The 20,139-nt window shown below is 42.1% G+C and overlaps 1 long non-coding RNA gene across 1 annotated transcript; it reads left to right on the top strand.

The window, feature by feature from the left end:
- Positions 1-6,455: 6,455 nt before the first annotated feature.
- LOC115462511 lies at positions 6,456-19,599 on the top strand. The gene is made up of 4 exons (XR_003940881.1): positions 6,456-6,522; positions 16,141-16,213; positions 17,695-17,745; positions 19,558-19,599. It is a non-coding gene; the product is annotated as an uncharacterized LOC115462511 (long non-coding RNA).
- The last annotated feature ends 540 nt before the right edge of the window (positions 19,600-20,139 follow it).

Raw genomic sequence — 20,139 nt, 5'->3', positions numbered from 1 at the left:
TTTGAAAATCATGACATAGACGTTTTTGCAAGAAAAATGTCCATCTGCCGCTTTGTGCCGCTCATGAGATGTTTTTCTCTTTTGAAAATGAACGTCATAATTTTTATATAGACTTTTATTTAAAAATGTTCTATTCAAAACAAGGCCCCTTGTACTTCCATTTCTCATCCACTCATAGAGCATTTGACAATCTAGATTTACTACAAAAGACAAATAGTTAATTCTTTATTGCTTGTTGCACATACAAGAAAGTTCAAGCATCTCTTTCTGTAAATGTTCAACTGGCTTTAACTGAAAGGCTATGACAAATTCATTGCCTACTCACAAACACTTCCGCTGACTCACTATTAAGAGATTACAATAACAAAGAAGGGATTCAAATAACTCCTGCACGTCAGAAAAGCCTGGAAAATTACCTCACATATCTAGGGTTACCATATGGCTCCAGAAAAAGGAGGACAAATTGAAGCAGTCTGGGTTTTACTTCCTTTGCTTTCAATGGAAGCAAAACCTGGACTGGATCATTGTGTCCTCCTTTTTCTGGGGCCATGTGGTAACTCTACACATATCAAAACCCTACACATATCAAAATTAGACAAGTTTCTGGGAACAAAACAGTTTACCAGTTTTACAGATCACCACATATCGGAATAAAAATATTGATTTGTTTCCCATTTTACTGATTGCATCCTCATGTCCCTGCCATTAATCAGTAAAATGCAAAGGGGCCACAGTGTAAATTCTGCTTTGTGTCCTGGAATTCATCCCAGCAAAATGAAGATGGAGTGGAGTTGGCGTGCTGGGAGTTAAAGGCTCTGTAATGCTGGGACAGTTTCCTAGGGTCACCCATTTCCCATTTAAGTTGGTAACAGATGCATAATGAATGAAATATAGAAAATGAAAGAAGATGAAGATCAGAGCAAACCAAGGAGGCAATAAAAACCCTCTAAAGGTGACAGGTACCCAAGTGAAGAAACAGCTTTCTGGTATGGCAAACAAATGCATCATTGATGATGGAACAAAACAAAGACAAGGACTTCACATGATACTTAAGGCTTTGTCCGCATGTGCCAGTGATCTGATTCTAGTCAAGACAAAAGCTGTTTTACATTTTGTTTACCACCCTCCTCTCACCTACCCACACCCATCCTGTTAGAATATCAATGAAATGCTTTGATGTCCCCATGCATACCTCCTACCCACCCCCACCCTCCCACCCTGTCAGACTGTCAAAGTAATGCTTGGATGTCTCACTCATATATACCATCTGCTACCACATTTGCTTATTTCCGATCTGACGAAGGTTATCAATAGAAATCAAACAAAATAAAACATGGAAAAGAAAATAAGATGATACCTTTTTTATTGGACATAACTTAATACATTTCTTGATTAGCTTTCGAAGGTTGCCCTTCTTCCTCAGATTGGAAATAAGCAAATGAGGTAGCAGATAGTATATATGAGAGAAACATCAAAGCATTACTTTGATAGTCTGACAGAGTGGGAGGGTGGGGCTATGCATGGGGACATCAAAGCATTTCATTGATATTCTAACAGAATGGGTGTTGGTAGGTGAGAGGAGGGTAATAAACAGAGAAATAAACAGAGAAATACAGCTTATGTTTTATAATGAGTTAGAAAACCCAGATCCTTATTAAGTCCTGTTTGTTGGGTGTCAAAATATTCAATCATTCTTATTTCAAAGGTCTTACGTTCCTGTATTGTTTTAAAATTACCTTTCAGTATTCTTACTGTGAAATCACTGGTGCAGTGTTCTGGTCTAGTGAAGTGTTGGCCCACAGGGGTGGGGGCCTGACTGGCACTGGCTATTTTCATGTGATGTCTGTGTAGATTGAATCTTGTCTTAAGCATCTGGCCTGTTTCTCCAATATAGCATCCTTCGTTACATTTCTTACACTGAGTGATATATACCACATTGGAAGATGAGCATGTAAAATAGTCCTTTATGTTGAATATTTTTCCTTTGTGAATGACTGTGGGGTCTTATGAAATGTTGTGGCATAGTTTGCAGCTGGCTGTGTTACACGGGAACGTGCCCTTTTCTTTTTCCGTCTGTGTTGGAAGTTTACTTCTGATCAGCTTGTGTTTTAAATTTGGTGGCTGTCGGAAGGCCAGCACTGGTGGGGATGGGAATATCTCTTTCAGTAATTCATCTTCCTGAAGTAGTGGCTGTAGGTCTCTTATGATTTTCCTCAGTTTCTCCAGCTCTGGGTTGTATGTCACTACAAGGGGAATTCTGTCGTTGGCTTTTTTTTTCCTTGTACTGTAGTAGATTTTCCCTGGGTGTTTTGAGGGAGGAGGCAATATTCTTGGAGATTATTTTGGGGTTGTAGCCTTTCTGTTTGAAGGATGCAGTCAGGGTTTCAAGGTGTCTGTCTCTATCCTCTGGGTCCGAGCAGATACAGTGGTATCTTGTGGCTTGGCTGTAAATAATGGATCTTTTTGAATGTGAAGGGTGGAAGCTGGAGTTGTGGAGGTAGCTGCATCTGTCTGTGGGTTTCTTGTATATAGATGTTTGTATACAGCCATCACTGATTGAGACTGTGGTGTCCAAAAAATTGACTTTTTCTGGGGAGTAGTCAATTTTGAATGGTATGTATTGAAGGAATAGTAAAATTGTTTCAGAGTTTCTTCCCCCTTCGTCCAAATCATAAAAATGTCATCGATGTACCGGTAGTATTTTAGAGGTTTGGTCTGGTATGTATTCAGAAATGTCTCTTCCAGCTCAGCCATAAAAAGGTTGGCATATTGGGGTGCTGTCCTGATGCCCATTATTTGTAAATAGATATCATTGTTAAAGTGGAAGTAGTTGTGAGTTAAAATGAATTTGATTAATTTTGTAATAGTTTCTGGTGAGTATTGATGGTCCAGTGTGGATTTTTTTAGGCGTCTTCCACATGCAGCTATGCCATCTGCATGTGGAATGTTGCTGTATAGTGATTCTACATCCATCGTGACCAGAAGGGTGTTTGGTGGTAATTGTTTGATATTTTTCAATTTATTCAGAAAGTCTGTGGTGTCTTGTATGAAGCTGTTAGTTTTGTGCACGAGAGGTTTCAGAATTCCCTCTATGAGTCCAGATATTTCCTCCGTGAGTGTGCCAATACCTGATATGATTGGTCTGCCCGGGTTTCCAGGTTTGTGGATTTTGGGTAACATGTAGAATGTGCCCACAGAAGGCTGGTTTGGTATGAGTTTCTTCAGATGTGGCTGTGCTTGTGTAGGAAATGTTCTGATAAGATCTTTTAGCTGCTTTGTATAATCCTGTGTGGGGTCCTCAGTTAGTTTTCTGTAGTATTTGTTGTCTGAGAGCTGTCTGTGTCCCTCTTCAATGTATTTTTGTGTGTCCATAATTACCACTGCACCTCCTTTGTCTGCGGGTTTGATGATAATGCGTTCGTTAGTTTGTAGAGTTCTTATGGCCGCTCTTTCTGGTGGGGTAAGATTGTACAGAATTATTTTTTGTTTGTTGGAGAGTTGTGATTTAACCCTATGTCTGAAACTTTCTATGTAATTATCCAGCTTGTAGTTTTTGTCCCTCCTGTGGGGTGAAATAAGTGTTCTTTTGTTTAAGACTGTATTCCGGTCTGTTTGGTTTCCCTCTATTGTGGAAATGTGCTCTAAGACGCATTTTTCTGAAGAATTCTTCTAGGTCTGAATATAGTTGGATTTCATCAAGTTTGCCAGATGGGCAAAAAGAAAGTCCCTTGGAGAGCACAGAGACTTCATGCTGTGTTAATTGATGGTTGGAGAGGTTTATTATACTCATCTGATCTGCATCTCTGAAGGTGTGATCAGTATTCCTTGGTTTGTTTGGGCTCTGATTTTCACATGCCTCAGATGTATATCCAAGTGTCTCCAAGGTGTCTGGGGATGTTGTTGCTGCAGAGCTGTGGTTATCCAAATATAGGCTGTTTTTCTCTCTGTGATCCTGCAGGAGAAAAGATAGCTTTATTTTTTTCTTGCGGATAGCCATGTGTTGCTTTTCTCCTTGGATGTTATATAGGTCCTCTTGAAGTTGGTTCCTATGGTGTGGATGGAGTTCCTCCATGTTCCTCATGATTTCATCCCTTTGGGTTTGTATTATTCTCTTTTTCTTGTAGAGTTGATGTATGAGTTCATTTCTTAGTTTCTGACTAGTGCGTTTGCAGATTTTCTCTACATAGTCAGAATTGTAAGTGGTAGCCAAAGGATTTTTGATCCTCAGTCCTTTGGGAATGATGTCATTCTTCTTACAGATTGTCAGAAAGTAAAGATGACTGTTCACTTTTGTTTCTTTTTCCAAAAGTTTGCTCATTTGCTTTTTCATGCAGCTGTATGCGGTATCTTCCATCTTAAGTAGAGAGGTGTGGTAGCCGTGTTAGTCCACTCTTAAAGGTTATCAATAGAAATCAAACAAAATAAAACATGGAAAAGAAAATAAGATGATACCTTTTTATTGGACATAACTTAATACATTTCTTGATTAGCTTTCGAAGGTTGCCTTTCATCCTCAGATCGGAAATAAGCAAATGAGGTAGCAGATAGTATATATGAGAGAAACATCAAAGCATTACTTTGACTGTCTGACAGAGTGGGAGGGTGGGGGTATGCATAGGGACATCAAAGCATTTCATTGATATTCTAACAGAATGGGTGTTGGTAGGTGAGACGATCTGACGAAGAAGGGCAACCTTTGAAAGCTAATCAAGAAATGCATTAAGTTATGTCCAATAAAAAAGGTATCATCTTATTTTCTTTTCCATGTTTTATTTTGTTTGATTTCTATTGATAACATTTTGTTCTAAATCCTATATTATATTAGTACATTCCTGATACAGATGTTCACCAAAACATGGCTGTGTTGGGTCTTTGTCTTTGCTTTGTTCAGTCATCAATAAAGCATTTGGCTACCATACTGGTATGCTGTTTCTTCATTTGGATCTGTATCTCCTATCCTAGACTTATTTTTTGATCACCTTATAAGATAAATATCATACAGCCAATTTATTCTACCCATCTACACCATCTACTAAGTCCTGCAATGCTTTCTTCAACCTCAAGAGATCATCTATTCTTTCTTGAATTCAGATACTATCCTCATCTCCACCACATCGCCTGGGAGGCTGTTGCTTTTTATGAAGAAATATTTCTTTACATTACTCCTGAGTCTATCCCATTTCACCCTCTTCTTTTGACCCTGTGCAGAATACAGCCTCTGCCATCTTCTGAACTGTATGTACCACATGAACCAAACAGGCAATTTTCTATGTTTAATGATTCCTGGAGAAGTGAAAGGCAACTCTATAAATTCATGCCTGCAGTTAGGTGCCCCTTGCATGCAAAAATGCAGGACAAAATAGCACTTAAATGCGTTAAGCACCCTAAGTAGTAGTAGTAGTAGTAAGTGATTTTCGATAAAATAGAGGTGGGCAACCACAGTCCTCGAGGGCCTCAACTCAGTCAGGTTTTCAAGATTTCCACAATGAATAAACATGAGAACTCTTTGCATACAATGGATGCAGTACATGCAGATTAATCTCATGCAGATTCATTGTGGAAATCTTGAGAATCTGACTGGGTTGTGGCCCTCGAGGACCATGGTAGCCCATCCCTGCTATAAAGGCATGTGTAACTGCAAGGGGGGTGTACTTATGGGAGAAGCATGGGTGGGACATGGACATGTCTCCCACTTACACATGTAACTTAAAGAACTCTGTAAGCTACATGTACCCTTCTCACATTTACATGTCTACAACTGCATCAGCTCTATGGCTGGTATAATTGCGAGTGCATAAATTTTAGGTGCGCCAATACCAATTTCCATTAGTATTCTATGATGGATTCTGCACACCCAAATGCTGTTATAGGATAGGAATGCCCCGTGTTGCATCAGCATGCCAAAAGGTAGCATCCACTTTTAGAACTGTCCCTACTGAAGACATTTTTGCTCACATTTTTGCCTGCGTTACATGCATTTATGTTTAGATTGTCATTGGAGAGTATTTTTGTAATTTGTTCAATTTGTTCTCCATGGTGTTGTGTTTCATTCCACCTAGGTATAAATACGCATTTAAATTCAATTAAATAATTAACTGGAAGCTCAGGTGTGGACGATGGTGAACCAGAAACATGGAACAACATCCAGTCTGAGTAATGATACAGGAAAGCAGAGCTACTGTCTGATCTCTGCATTCCATTCCACTGATCTGCCAGGTCAGAAGAGCTGAAATGAAACTGTGAGGGACTTTGTGGGACTTTGTGGTTATGTTTTGCTGAAGGCTCTGGTACTATGCAAGCAGAATGCAGACAGCAAACAAAGACTTATTTACAAGGGACTTGCAGCACCCTCCTAGCCAGAGCCTTATTGACATTTATCAAAGCTGGTATTGCAATACCAGTCCTGACACAATATAAGTAGCAGTCAATGTGCATCTGATTATCAGAAGCAATCTGACATCACGAGCCAGTCACAAACTTCTGCATTACTGTACCTTTTCCATCTCACCCTACGTAGCAAAGGTAAAGTGATTTAAACTGCATCTTCAGTTCTTTCTAGAATTTGGATATGTGTTCTTGCTACACCTCTTTTCAATGTGTGGGTAAGTAGAGTCAGTCCTGACTAGTATCTGGATGGAAGACCACTAGAAATTAGAAAACCAATCACATATAACCAAGTAGGATAAACTGCAGGTTTTTCATTTTACCAAATATTTCACTGTTTTTTTTTGACCTAGTATGATTTTCTTACTAGGTCAAATCCTAGGTGAAACAGATCCTAAAGGAGGGGTTTAAGTAAAAACTATAAATGTTGCTGAGAAATTTATGACTGTATCGTGCAGAAATGCCTGTCTACTATGATTTTGTGGTGTTAAAATGACTATTTACATTATCTTTTCAGTTTTAACAAAAAATGATTTTATAGTTTCAGAAAATGACAAACACTAATATTTGTACCGGAACTGACTGCAAATTCTTTGAAAAAATGTGTTTAAAGAAAAGAAAATGTTTAGAAAGTAGAAAGTAATCATTCTGTCTCTAAAGGAGGGAGGTACGGAAGGAGCAATTCAGCAATAGACTTAAATAGACAGAAAAAGAATCTCAAGGTCCTCAATGTGTATAATAAGCAAATTACATATATCATAGTTCAAGCTTCTGAACCTCAATATTTATCATTTGGAATTTTAGGTGTTATTTTTTAGGTAATTCAGTGCTTTCCCAGGGTCAGAAAAATGGGGTTTACTGATAGACTCGTTTCCAAAAAAAAAAAAAAAATTTTGGCTTTTTAGGTGGATTCCAAAACTCAATTTTAAAGAGCCAGCCCCTTCTCCCAGTCTGAGCATCAGCAACAGCATCCACCTCTGCCAATCCCAGCAACAATCCCCTTCCCATCCCCAACATCAGCACCCTCTTCTCCAAGCCCCATCAACAACCCCATCCTTCCCAACCCCAGCTTTGCCCCTTCTCTAAGCCCCTGTATCAGCCCCCTCTTCTCTTACCCTTATCCAGGATCAGCCCCCTTTAATGCCTCCATAAACATCTGCCAGCATGGCCCCTTTTCCCCCCACTGAAGATATGGTGGCATTCCCCTATACCCTTGATCAGATCCCTACCCTCTCAATCCCCAATCAGCTCTCAAACCTTCCCCCCAAATGCTCAATCTGACCCCCTGATCAGGTCTCTAACCCTCAATGTTTAGCTCAAGCTCCCCAATCAGAGCCCCAAACTCTAATGTGAAATCCAACCACCAATCCAAAAGTCCTGACCCCTGATGCAAAAACTAACCTCTGAGCCAAAAGCCCTGACCTTCCTGATGCCAAACCCAACCCCCAATCCAATAACCCCACCCCCTGCAAGACGTGTCACTCCCAACAGAAAAACCCATCCCCCCAGAGCCCTCCCCTTCCCTACCCCTCAACCTCCCTGGAACTTACCCAGGGGTCTACATTGGTGGGGTAGTATTCCTGGGCAGTGGGAATCCTCCTTTGCTGTTGCCTGGGTCAGCACTTTAATCCAAAATGGCATTGATGACCCCTAGCAGTAGTCTTGCAGTAGTCTGCTAGAGTCATCCTACCACATATGGCGTTTTTTTGTAGGGGACTGAGTTATTGGATCAGGAGGTTGAATTAGGCATCAGGGTCTCAGGACTTTTGAATTGGGGGGTTGGGTTTAGCATTGGGTTGGGGATCTGATCAGATGGGTCAGAATTGTGTCAGGTGGTTAGGGTTATGATTGAGGGAATGTATGGGTAGCTCCACCACCGGTAGTTATCATGTGTGTTAACACATGGCTACCATATTACATACCCAAGCCGATAGAGCGGCCCAGGCATGAAATGCGGCTGATTCAAGGAGTACCCCCTGCATTTACCACACGGGCTTTGCATTTACTCCATGTTGAGTTTTGCTTTAAATGTGCAGTAAATGAAAAGCTTACCACAATTTAGTAAAAGAGCTCCACAATAATGATTTACTTTCCATGACATATTTGATCACATAGGCCCGATATTCAGACCATGGTGGGCGGTGCTTTTGCTGTCTGCCAACAGCGTTATACCCAGATGTTCAATGCTGGGCCATTTCCGGAGACCAGAATTGAATCGCCAGCAGGTTTTTAACTGCTAAAAACTTAACTGGCTATTCCAATATTCAGCACTAACTGGTTAATTTTTTAGTTGTTAAACATAGGACAGCTATTTTAAGGTCCTATTTGACCACTTCAGATATATTGGAGAAAGGAGGAGAGATAGGAATGGAACTGTGAGACTGAAAGATAATGAGAATGGCTATGTGGAGAGTGATGAAGATAAAGCGAACATGCTAAACAATTATTTATCTTCGGTATTCATGGAGGAAAATCCTGGAGAAGGACAGTGGTCAGCTGCTGAAGGAACGTCTGGGAATGGAGTGGATACTGCGCCGTTTACGGAAGAAAGAATTTATAAACAGCTTGAGAATCTGAAGGTGGACAAAGCTATGGGGCCAGATGGGATACATCCCAGGATACTGAGGAAGCACAGGGAGGTCCTGGCAGGACCTCTTAAAGATTTATTTAATAGATCTTTAGAGACGGGAGAAGTTCCACGGGATTGGAGATGAGCAGATGTGGTCCCTCTTCACAAAAGTGGAGACAGGGAAGAAGTGGGAAACTACCAGGGCTTTTTTGAGGGGGTACTTGGGGGTACTGAGTACCGGCACCTTTTCCATTGTCTGCTAAAATTGACCCATTGGTCCCCAAGTTTTAATGAAAGAGCTCAGGCTCTACACACCAATTCTGCCTTGCCATAGATTCTGTGACTGGTTGCAGGGGGCCTGGCTACAAGTTGTTGGTGAGGCCCCACTTGGAGTACTGTGTTCAGTTTTGGAGGTCGTATCTTGCTAAAGATGTAAAAAGACTGGAAGCGGTGCAAAGAAAAGCTACAAAAATGGTATGGGATTTGCGTTGCAAACCGTATGAGGAGAGACTTGCTGACCTGAACATGTATACCTTAGAGGAAAGGAGACACAGGGGTGACATGATACAGACGTTCAAATATTTGAAAGGTATTAATCCGCAAATGAACCTTTTTCGGAGACAGGAAGGCGATAGAACTAGAGGACATGAATTGAGGTTGAAGGGAGGCAGACTCAGGACTAATGTCAGGAAGTATTTTTTTACGGAGAGGGTGGTGGATATGTGGAATGCCCTCCCACAGGAGGTGGTGGAGCTGAAAATGGTAATGGAATTCAAACATGCATGGGATAAACACAAAGGAATCCTGTTTAGAAGGAATGGTTCCGCGGAATCTTAGCGGCGATTGGGTGGCGACGCCAGTAATTGGGAAACAAAATGGGAGCTAGGCAGACTTCTTCGGTCTATGCCCTGATTGTGACTGAATAGATAGGGATGGACTGGAGTGTAAATTTTAAGGGGCTTCGACATTAGCCCTAGAACTTAGTACAAGAACAGTGCTGGGTAGACTTCTACGGTCTGTGCCCTGAGAAAGGCAAGGACAAATCAAACTCGGGTATACATATGAAGTATCACATACCATGTAAATGAGTTTATCTTGTTGGGCAGACTGGAAGGACTGTACAGGTGCCATCATTTACTATGTCATTTATTGTGTTACCACTAAACGTATCAGATTAAGCGCTGAATATCGATGTCTAACCAGATATATTGTGTGATATAGCTGGTTATGTGCTAGGCGCTAACCAGCAGTATTCAGCAAAGATAACTGGTTCTCTCTCGCTGAACATTAGCAGTTAAGCATCGATATGCTATTTAACTGGTCAGCGGCTGTGTCTGGCCAGTTAAATAGCTTTGAATATCGAGGGGATCGTTCATAGCAGAGGGACATTACATAAAACAGTCTTTTTAGTTACTTTGTTTAGCCTAAACATCCAAGTTTCACTAAAGATGTTCATTTCCAGAACCAAAGGGAAGTAATACCCTCAGTGGAGGGATCACTGAGCCTAGTTTTATAAACAGTTTTTCCATTCCACTGTTTCCCTAGCCATTGGGATACCGAATTTGGACACACACAGAGGGGCATAATCAAACGGAAACGCCTATCTCCATGGGCGTTTATCTCCAAGAACGGGTCCGTGAAGGGGCTGGCCGAACCGAATTTTCGAAAAAATGGACGTTTTTGAGCTGGGCATTTGATTTTTTTAGCGATAATGGAAACTAAAAACGCCCAGCTCAAAAACGTCCTAATCCGAGCCATTTGGTCGTGGGAGGGGCCAGGATTGGTAGTACACTGGCCCCCCTGATATGCCAGGACACTAACTGGGCACCCTAGGTCAGTGCGGTGGACTTCAGAAAAAACTCCCACGTGCATAGCTCCCTTACTACGGGTACTGAGCTCCCAACCCCCCTCCCCCAAAACCCACTACCCACAAATGTACAACACTACCATAGCTCTTAGGGGTGAAGGGGGCACCTGCATGTGGGTACAGTGGGTTTTGGAGGCCTCCCATTTACCAGCACAAGTGTTACAGGTGGGGGGGATGGGCCTGGGGCCACCTGGCTGAAGTGCACTGCGGTACCCACTAAAAGTGCTCCAGGGACCTGCATACACGCAGGCCTCTAGGACTGGTTGCTGCTATATAACATTGACACACCAGTTCACACCTGAAGACTAATCTCTCTGAAAACGTCCTTTATTGGAATAACCGCGTTTACTCACAGTTAACTGCAGATCAGAGGTTGTGCCCCACTGGCAACGAGTCTCCCTGGTACTGAGATGAGCAGTAGGTCAGAGCTGGCAGAATGCTGTACAATGCCCTCTTTCAGCCACATTCAAGGTAAGAACTAAGTTGTCTAACGTGGCTATCACAGGAAAGGGAACTAAAACTGGCTTACAAAAATGGCCACTACCGCATGGACTACAACAGGAAACACAACAGGGCACACTCTGACCCAGTAGGCAGGGGGAAAAGCACCATGGGAGAAGAGCCTACCAACTACCAACATCATGAGACTGTAACACAAGCTAATGAAATCACGGAGCCCAATACCCTACACTCACCACAATGCAATGCTGATGTGACCCTGTACTGCACCCGAGAGCCACATCTGACCCAGGAAAAGGCTGTGACAGGATCTAACACATTCTGCTGTCATGGAGGTGGGTACGGCATTTGAGGCTGGCATACAGGCTGGAAAAAAAGTTTTTAAAGTGGGTTTTTTTTGGTGGGAGGGGGTTAGTGACCACTGGGGGAGTACGGGGAGGTCATCCTCGATTCCCTCCAGTGGTCATCTGGGCAGTTGGGGCACTTTTTTGGGACTTGTTCATGAAAAAATGGGTCCAAAAAAAGTGACCCAAAATCGCGGTAAAAACGCCTTTTTTTTTATTATCAACTAAAGATGCCCATCTCTCCTCGGCTGATAACCACGCCCCAGTTTCGCCTCACCACGCCTCTGACACGCCCCCATCAACTTTATTCGTTTCCGCAATGGAGTGCAGTTCGAAACGCCCAAAATCGGCTTTCGATTATACCGATTTGGGCACCTTTGCGAGACAGACGTCTATCTCCCGATTTGGGTCGCACTATAGGCGTTTTTCTCTTTCGAAAATATGCTGGACAGTGTTGTAAAGCAGGGAGAGAAGTAGAAATGAGGTATAGGTAAGCAGATTAATTTTCTACAGTTTTTTAAACTAGATTTTATGCACAGTTTATGGTCATTTGACTCCTCTTCTGGCTGGGGAGCTCATGGTCAAGTTGAAGGAAGAGGTGAGTTGTTCACAGAGTAATTTTGTTTCTACATATTTTCTTGATTCCAACAATAACAGCAGGGAAATGGCTGTTAATGTTTTGAAAACAACAAATAAAATGCTATAAACGTGTATATGTTTGTGTATGTGTGTATAAGTTTTGTACAAATTTATAATCTAGATTTAATGGGCTGATTCAGGGAAATTCAACAATAGGCACTAAACAAAGGAAATTAGATAATAGTGGCTTTTCTCAAATTATAGTAATAATAGTCTCTTCTTTAATCAAACTAGGTTGGAGGATTTGCAAATGAGCTGGTCTCCCCGTTAAGCTTTTATTTCAGATATCTTGTTCAGAAAAACAGAACAAATTGATAATAAGGAATCAAGGACCATCTGCAACATCAACCTGTCATTAAAAATCATCTACAGCACCTGAAGATTAGAAGGTAGCCAGTGTAACACCAATTTTTAAAAAGGCTTCCATTGTAATCCAGGAAACTACAGCTCATCAAGCCCTGATATCAGTGCTGGGCAAAATGGTAGAAACTATTTAAAAAAAACAAAGGGGTCCTTTCACCAAGCTGCACTAGGTGCTAAAGTGTGCCTAACGGAGTTTAAAATGGCATACCATGGAATGCATTCAAGCATCCTGCTGTAATTACCAAATATGCAAGTGCTAACCATCCAACTGGGTTCAATTCCCACTACAGCTCCCTGTGACCCTCAGCAAGTCACTTAACCCCTCCATTGCCCCCCAGGTACAAAACCTTAGATTGTGAGCCCACTAGGGACAGAGAAAATACCTGCATATAATGCATACACTATAGAAATGACAAGGAGGAGGAGGAGGGTGCATAAAAATGCTCCCTATCCATTGTCTCCCCTGTAGTGGGCAGAGTGGAGGCACTAGGGGACATGTCACACAGAGCACCATTCTGACTCAGGATGCTCTGACATGTCAAACCCTACCACAGTGCCAGAAGCAGAACTGAGAAAGAAGTAGAGAGTGGTAGGATCAAAGGCACAATCTCCCACCACTTTGCCAAGTAGATCAGGGCTGGAACTGGAGGCAGGGGAAAGGGACTGGTGCTGGGGGTGGCAATTGGAGGAAGGTCTCAGCTTAAAACTACTTGAAAATAATGTTTTGGATCATTAATTGGAATCCACCTAAAAAGCCACTTTTATTTTACATGAAAATATTGATAAACCTCTATTTTCTGACCCTAAGAGAGTATCTAATGGGCCTCAGAGATAAACACTTAAAATTCCTAATGCTAATTCACTAGGATCAGAAGCCCTAAGAACAAGCAACCATAAATTAGAAATGGAAACAGGCTTTCAAAAACTGAAATGGAAACCTCAGGAAGTCAGACTTTGCAAGCAGTGTAACACTGCAGAGATTATATACGTTTCCTCTTGTATTGTGTAAAATGCAAAGATATAAGAGAAGCACATTCGCAAAAGCTGACAGAAAATAACAGTTTTCACTTTTTTTCCTAAAATACCCATGTAATCAGTCAAATATGTTTGTTTGTTTGTTTGTTTGTTTTGAGCCCTTCCAGGTCTTGGCTTTTATTAACAGCAGGAGGATTGTATCTAGTTCCCCTGAAAGAGCAGGGACTGTCCTTCTATGTTAAATTGTACAGCGCTGCGTAACCCTAGTAGCGCTTTAGAAATGTTAAGTAGTAGTAAGTAGTAAAGAGCAGCAGTATAATGTCTGAAGTAATATAAGCTATTAATTGCTTTATGTAATGCATTAGTAACTTCTTGTTATTATCTTCTTGGTTTACACACCACATTGTTCTGAACTTAATTATAAACTATGCTTTTTTTTCATTATAATTATCTTAGTATAAGATTTTCCTCTGACAAACTTTTCTGTATATTTCCATACAAGTGGTTGATTCTTGGTTTGCATTTTGAAAATGTTCAATAAATGTGACATTTTAATAAAATGACTTCTTACAAAAGAATGAGCAAGACAAATGTTACATCATCCCGACCCATAAAACAAACAGCAGCAAAACACGTCCCACTGGCAGAATGAATCATAAAATCAGCTGATTTCAGCATTCATTCTTAGCAGGAGGTCTAGACTGGAGGTGTCTTTCGTGTTAAGTGTTACCAGAAATCTTTTTTTTTTTCACATCGATCAGTTAATTAATTATATACGAGATAAAAAAGGATGGAAGTATGATGGTGCCTATTTACTAAAGTATAGCAATTTACTAAAATACAGTAATTTTCAAACAGTGCCCAGTAACTGCAGAACTCCCATGTTTATTTATTAAGGGCCTCATTTACCAAGCTGCGGCAAAACGGGGTTTTACACACGCGCCGAGGCACCCTTTTACCGCAGCTGGTAAAAGGGAAGTCTTGTTTTCCTACAAGAAATGGCCGGGCAGCAAGTAAAGCTCTTTCCGCGTGGCCATTTCAGGGAGATCCCTTACCGCCACCCATAGAGGAGGTGGTGTTAAGGGCTTCCACGTTAACCTGGCGGTAACCAGTAATAAATACATTTTTGTAGCACCAGAAATGACAGTACGCTAGGGGTGGGAAGTACCACCGGGCTGCTGTGGTAGCCCAGCGGTACTTCCTATATAGTGAGCGGTAAGCCTGTGTTGGTCTTACCGCCACTTAGTAAAAGGAGCCCTTAGATTTTGCTGTAGCTCAAGGTGAGTTACATTCAGGTCCACTGGGTATTTCTCTGTCAGGCTAACTATCTAAGGGTCCTGTTTACTAAGCCATGCTGTAGGTGCGCTAATGTTTTTAATGCATGCTAATGATAGAGACACCCATATATTCCTATGGGTATCTCTAGCATTAGCGCGTGATAAAAACACTAGCACACCTTAGTAAACAGGGCCCTAAGTTTGTACCTGAGGTAAAGGAGGTTTAAGTGACTTGCCCAAGATCACAAGATGCAGCAGTAGGATTTGAACCAGGCACCTCTGGATGTCAAGACTGGTATTCGAACCACCAGGGGCATAGCTAGGTGGGACCACGGGGGCATGGGCCCCCACAGATTTAGCCCTGGCCCCCTCTACTTTTGATTCCCCCCCCCCACCGCTGACCCTCCTCCCACTGCCGCTGCCCCTCCCCCGCCGCTGCCAGGTACCTTTGCTGGCAGGGGTCCCCAACCCCTGCCAGCCAAAATCTTCTTCAGTGCTGGTCGGCGCATTCGCTGATCTGTTTCTGTGAGTCCTGACGTCCTGTGTGCTCGTAATGTGCAGGACATGCATGCAGGACGTCAGGAGTCAGGACTCACAGAAACAGATCAGCGAATGCGCCAACCAGCACTGAAGAAGACTTTGGCTGGTGGAGGTTGGGGACCCCTGCCAGCAAAGGTACCTGGTGGCAGCGGGGGAGGGGCAGCGACGGCGGGAGAGGGGTCAAAAGTGGCGGGAGAGGGGCGGAAGCGGGGGGGTTGAAAGTGGCAGGGGGTCAGCGGCTAGGGGAGGCGGGCTAAAAAATGTGCCCCCCCCACCTCGAGCTCTGGACCTCCCTCCCACCGAGGTCTGGCTACGCCCCTGCGAACCACTAGGCCACTCCTCCACATTAACTGTCAGGGATAGCTGCCATGAGTTAAATCAGTAAAAAGTAGCTACTGCACAGCAGATAATGCTTGATGCAGTTGGCTACACCTCTACGCATTAACAACCTCTATGCACACTGTAAGACACAAGTAGTAGGACTTGATCCAGAGCAGTGCAATCATGTACCCTAACCCTGGTAATAGGTGTAACCCTTAAGGAATGGCTGTGACCCTTCCCCTTGCGTGGTCTGCAGAATCCCCAGCCCCTGCTAACCTGAGCAGTGGAAGGCCTACCTGTGGGATCCAGCCAGGAGCCTAATGGCAGTACCCAGCACCTGCCACCTGAGCAAACAGGCCAACTCGGCTTTCCTATTTTAACTCTGTTTCATTTCTCCTACAGACATCTGAATTTTAAAATGAAGATTTTCTTTGTCATTTTCATCCTTTTTGTTGGAGTCTACTGTATCCCAGAGGTAAGTGTTCCCCCAAAATCAATTTAATGCCAGTATTAAGAATTCTAGTACTATAATAAAACCTTCAGTTTTCAATAGTTAGAAAGAACATTAGAGGTGCAATATTGGCTTAGACTAAAAGTCCATGAAGCCCAGCATTCTGTTTCCAACAGCAATCCAAGATCAGATCCCAGAAGGGAAAACCTATTTCATAGTGCTCAACTGTAACTGCAAATGAGAATTTTGGTTATAAACAAAAAGTGTCTGCCCTGGGTATCACAAGCATTGGCCCTTCAGCTAGGCCAGGTCTGCCTCCCCCTCCCCCCCCCCCCCCCCCCCCCCCCCCCCGAGAAACAGCAATCAATAGCATGTCATCCATTTGGGACCAGTCTCACAATATGAGCTGCAAGATCCCAGAATCCCATGACAGAGGAATCTGACATGGTATTCAGGGCAATGCCTCCTGCATACCACTGGGGGTCCAAAGAAACACTGGAGATACAGGCACTACTAGGGAATGGGGAGAGAGAGGGAAACTTGTGTGGGGTTCAAAAATTTTCTCCTTCCTGTAGTTTGGTAAAGCCTGTGAAATATTTGAATGTTTCTAGCATATCTCCCTTTTCCTTCTTTCCTCCATAAACTTGGAGTTTCATAAGCCTTTCTTTGTAATCCCTGTCCTATAGGCCAGTGTTTATTTATTTATTGCATTTGTATCCCACATTTTCCCACCTTTTTGCGGGCTCAGTGTGGCTTACAATACATTATGAATGATGGAAATACATTTTGTTACAATTCGGTTATGGATTACATTGTGAAGAGTTATACGAGACAAAATCAAAGTAACGTTAAGGAATATATCAATGGAAAAGAACGTTGAAACATTGGAAGGAAACAACGAGGAGCCAAGGGGCAATATATCATGACAGAAAACATATGATATACATTTTTTTTTTTTTTTTTGTGAGTAGAGGTATATGTGTGGTGAGGTTTCAGGATAGAAAATTCATAGCGGATGTGTTGATGTATTACTGAACAGTGAGTGTGGATTTATGTGTTTTGGTTCTTTCCGTAAATTTTCTCAGCCGGGGGTCGCGTAACTCCTGGAGTACCCCCTTACCAGTCAGGTTTTTAGGATTTCCACAGGGAATATGCATGAGATTGATTTGCATACACTGCCTTCATTGTACGAAAATATCTTTCATGCATATTCATTATGGATACCCTGAAAGCCTAACTGGTAAGGGGGTACTCCAGGACTGACTTGGGGAGCACTGCTATAGGCCATGTACCAGTTTAGTGGTCTTACTGCTTCTATCATCTCAGCATCCTTACAGTGATACAACCTCCAGAAATGAGCAGGTGGAGGTGATATTACCTCCGGTCTCATGCTGGCGACAGCTCTACTTATGCAAGCGCTGTTCGAGTTTACGTGCGATAAGTAGAGAATAGAATTAACAGGGTATTCAAAGCTTCATCTTCTTTTTCCATTTAACCTTTTTTAGGTAGAATCCTTTTGGCCCAGTTTTGGAATAAAGCGAATCTTTCACCAGAAAGTAAGTTTTCTTCTTATACAATTAATGAGACAGTAAATACAAGAATGGAATTACAAACTTGATGAGATATTTTGTGGTGCAAGTTATCACGCAATGTAAGAACAATGTCATCCTATTAATAGTATTTGTTTATTCATATGTACAGCCCGCTAATCAAAAGGTTCGAAATAGATTCCATTGTAACAAACAATCTGACAAACATGACATGCTGCAGAATGTCTGTACCATTAAACTGTGGCAGTAATGTTTGAACCTCCCTGTTGCCCCCAGCTCCCAGCTTGATAGAAAAGGGAAAGTGAATATACTGCCATTTTAGGAACCTATAATATGAAAATTTAAGAAAGAGTTCACACAGAGACTTCTGAAGTGTAATCCAAACTCATCTGGGCAAAGGATTTGCACGATGCAGGGAGAAATGTAATGTAATTCAAAGCTGCCAGACCTGAGGATTTGCAGGAGACAAGAAATACTGAATTTCCGATCCTTTCTATATCTCAGACATCCAAGCTTAAACCTCAAAATAAGAGGAATCTCTGCTGAGAAAAGTGAGACAAGGTATTTGGAAGTGTTTTTGTGAAGCGACCAGATTCCAAATCCAAGGATACAGAGGGAAATTTTCAAAGTGATTGCCACAAGTAAAACTCCTTTTACCCATATGCTGTAAATTGTTTAACTAAAAAATTAATAACCTCAGACCAACTCTACAGTTTTCAATTAAAAAATATGGGGCCCTTTTACTAAGCTGAACTAATGCGTCATTTCCACAGGGTAAAAGGCACTACAGCAGGGCATGCTCAGGCGTCCCATGGTAGTTTTGTTTGATGTGTGCTACCCACATGTTAAAAAAATAGAAAATATATTTTAGCACTGGGGGCAGAAAGTAGGCATGCCCAGCGCTAATCGGTTAGCGCAGCTACATTGCTGCATACTTAGGGTCCTTTTTACTAAGGTGCATAGGAGCCTACATGCATCCAATATGTGTCAATTGGAACTACCTCCCAGCTACCACGAGCCCCGGACGGTAATTCCATTTTTTCCATGCGGCAGAAAATATTTTTTATTTTCTACTGTGTGGCACTAACTGGGCGGTAATCGACAGTGTACGCATGCTGACAATTACCGCTCGGTTAACGCGTGAGACCTTACTGCTAAGTCAATGGGTGGCGGTGAGGTATCAGGCCCAAAATGGATGCGCGTCAATTTTTATTTTGCCCATGTCCATTTTCGGCCACAAATAAAGGCCTTTTTTGCCCTGTGGTAAACAATGCTTGGTAATGGTATTAGCAGGGCTTTTTTTGAGGGGGTACTCGGGGGTACTGAGTACCGGCACCTTTTCCAGTGTCTTCTAAAATTGACCCATGGACCACAGGTTTTAATGAAAGAGCTCAGGCTCAAGACACCAATTCTACCTTGTCATAGATTCTGTGACTGGTTGCAGGGGGCCTGGCAATTGTGGAGTGAGTCCCTCAGTGATCACCCCATCCCCGAAGGGTGGCCTGGCATTTGAGTACCGGCACCTTTTTTGCTAGAAAAATTGCACTGGGTATTAGCATGCACTAACTGTTATTAAATGATGAGAGGAATATATTATAGAAGGTGACAAAATGATGGCAAGAGTGGAGCATAGGAAGGCAGAACTTCTCTTCTAGTGTGTATCTAATAAAGTGGATGCTCATCCTCAAAAACTTGGCTATCCTTCTGGAAATTTATCACCATTAAATCATCCACTGTTTCTAGAACAGTAGAGAATAAGAAGTGGGAATGGCAAGTGGAACATCATTGTTTAATTTCAGTATTCCACTTTTTTCATAGCTTCCTGGTGCTCATCATCATCGACACCACCATCACCATCACCCTCACCCTCACTACCATCCCTGTGTAAGTTTGAGCTCTTTTGTTTCTTTAAGCTGCTTGTGACATGGGTGGGCGAAGCCAATGCCCTTAGATTAACTGGCTTCCTAGTAGGCATTACTTTTCTGAAGTAGGCTGTGAAAACTGAAATGTTGTTTTAGATTCTTTAATTTGTAATTTTTCAATTTATATTTTGTATTTCTTATCTTTTCATTACTTTTTATTCTTTTAATATTTTAGGGCTACATTTCAATTAAAATTTGTAATCAAGATTAATCATGTGATTAAAGGTATGTTATTTTTTTTACCCCACTATAGTTCCTTGTGACTATGGGCAATGGAGGGTTAAGCGACTTGCCCAGTCAGAAGGAGTTGCAGCGGGGGGAAAAAGAGCCTTTAATCGCACGATTAATCACAGTTAAATTTTTTATCAAACTGCAGCCCTACTTCCTAGGCTTTATGTATATTTCTTGTGCTGCCTTTCAATAGTCCTGCTTTCTATTTTCAAGAACTTGCTAGGAATTCTAGTAGGTTAATATTTAT

This window comes from Microcaecilia unicolor, chromosome 2 (assembly GCF_901765095.1).
Source record: "Microcaecilia unicolor chromosome 2, aMicUni1.1, whole genome shotgun sequence".
NCBI classification, from domain to species: Eukaryota; Metazoa; Chordata; class Amphibia; order Gymnophiona; family Siphonopidae; genus Microcaecilia; species Microcaecilia unicolor.
The sequence above is the reverse complement of the archived record's forward strand: the minus strand, read 5'-3'. Positions and strand labels throughout refer to the sequence as shown.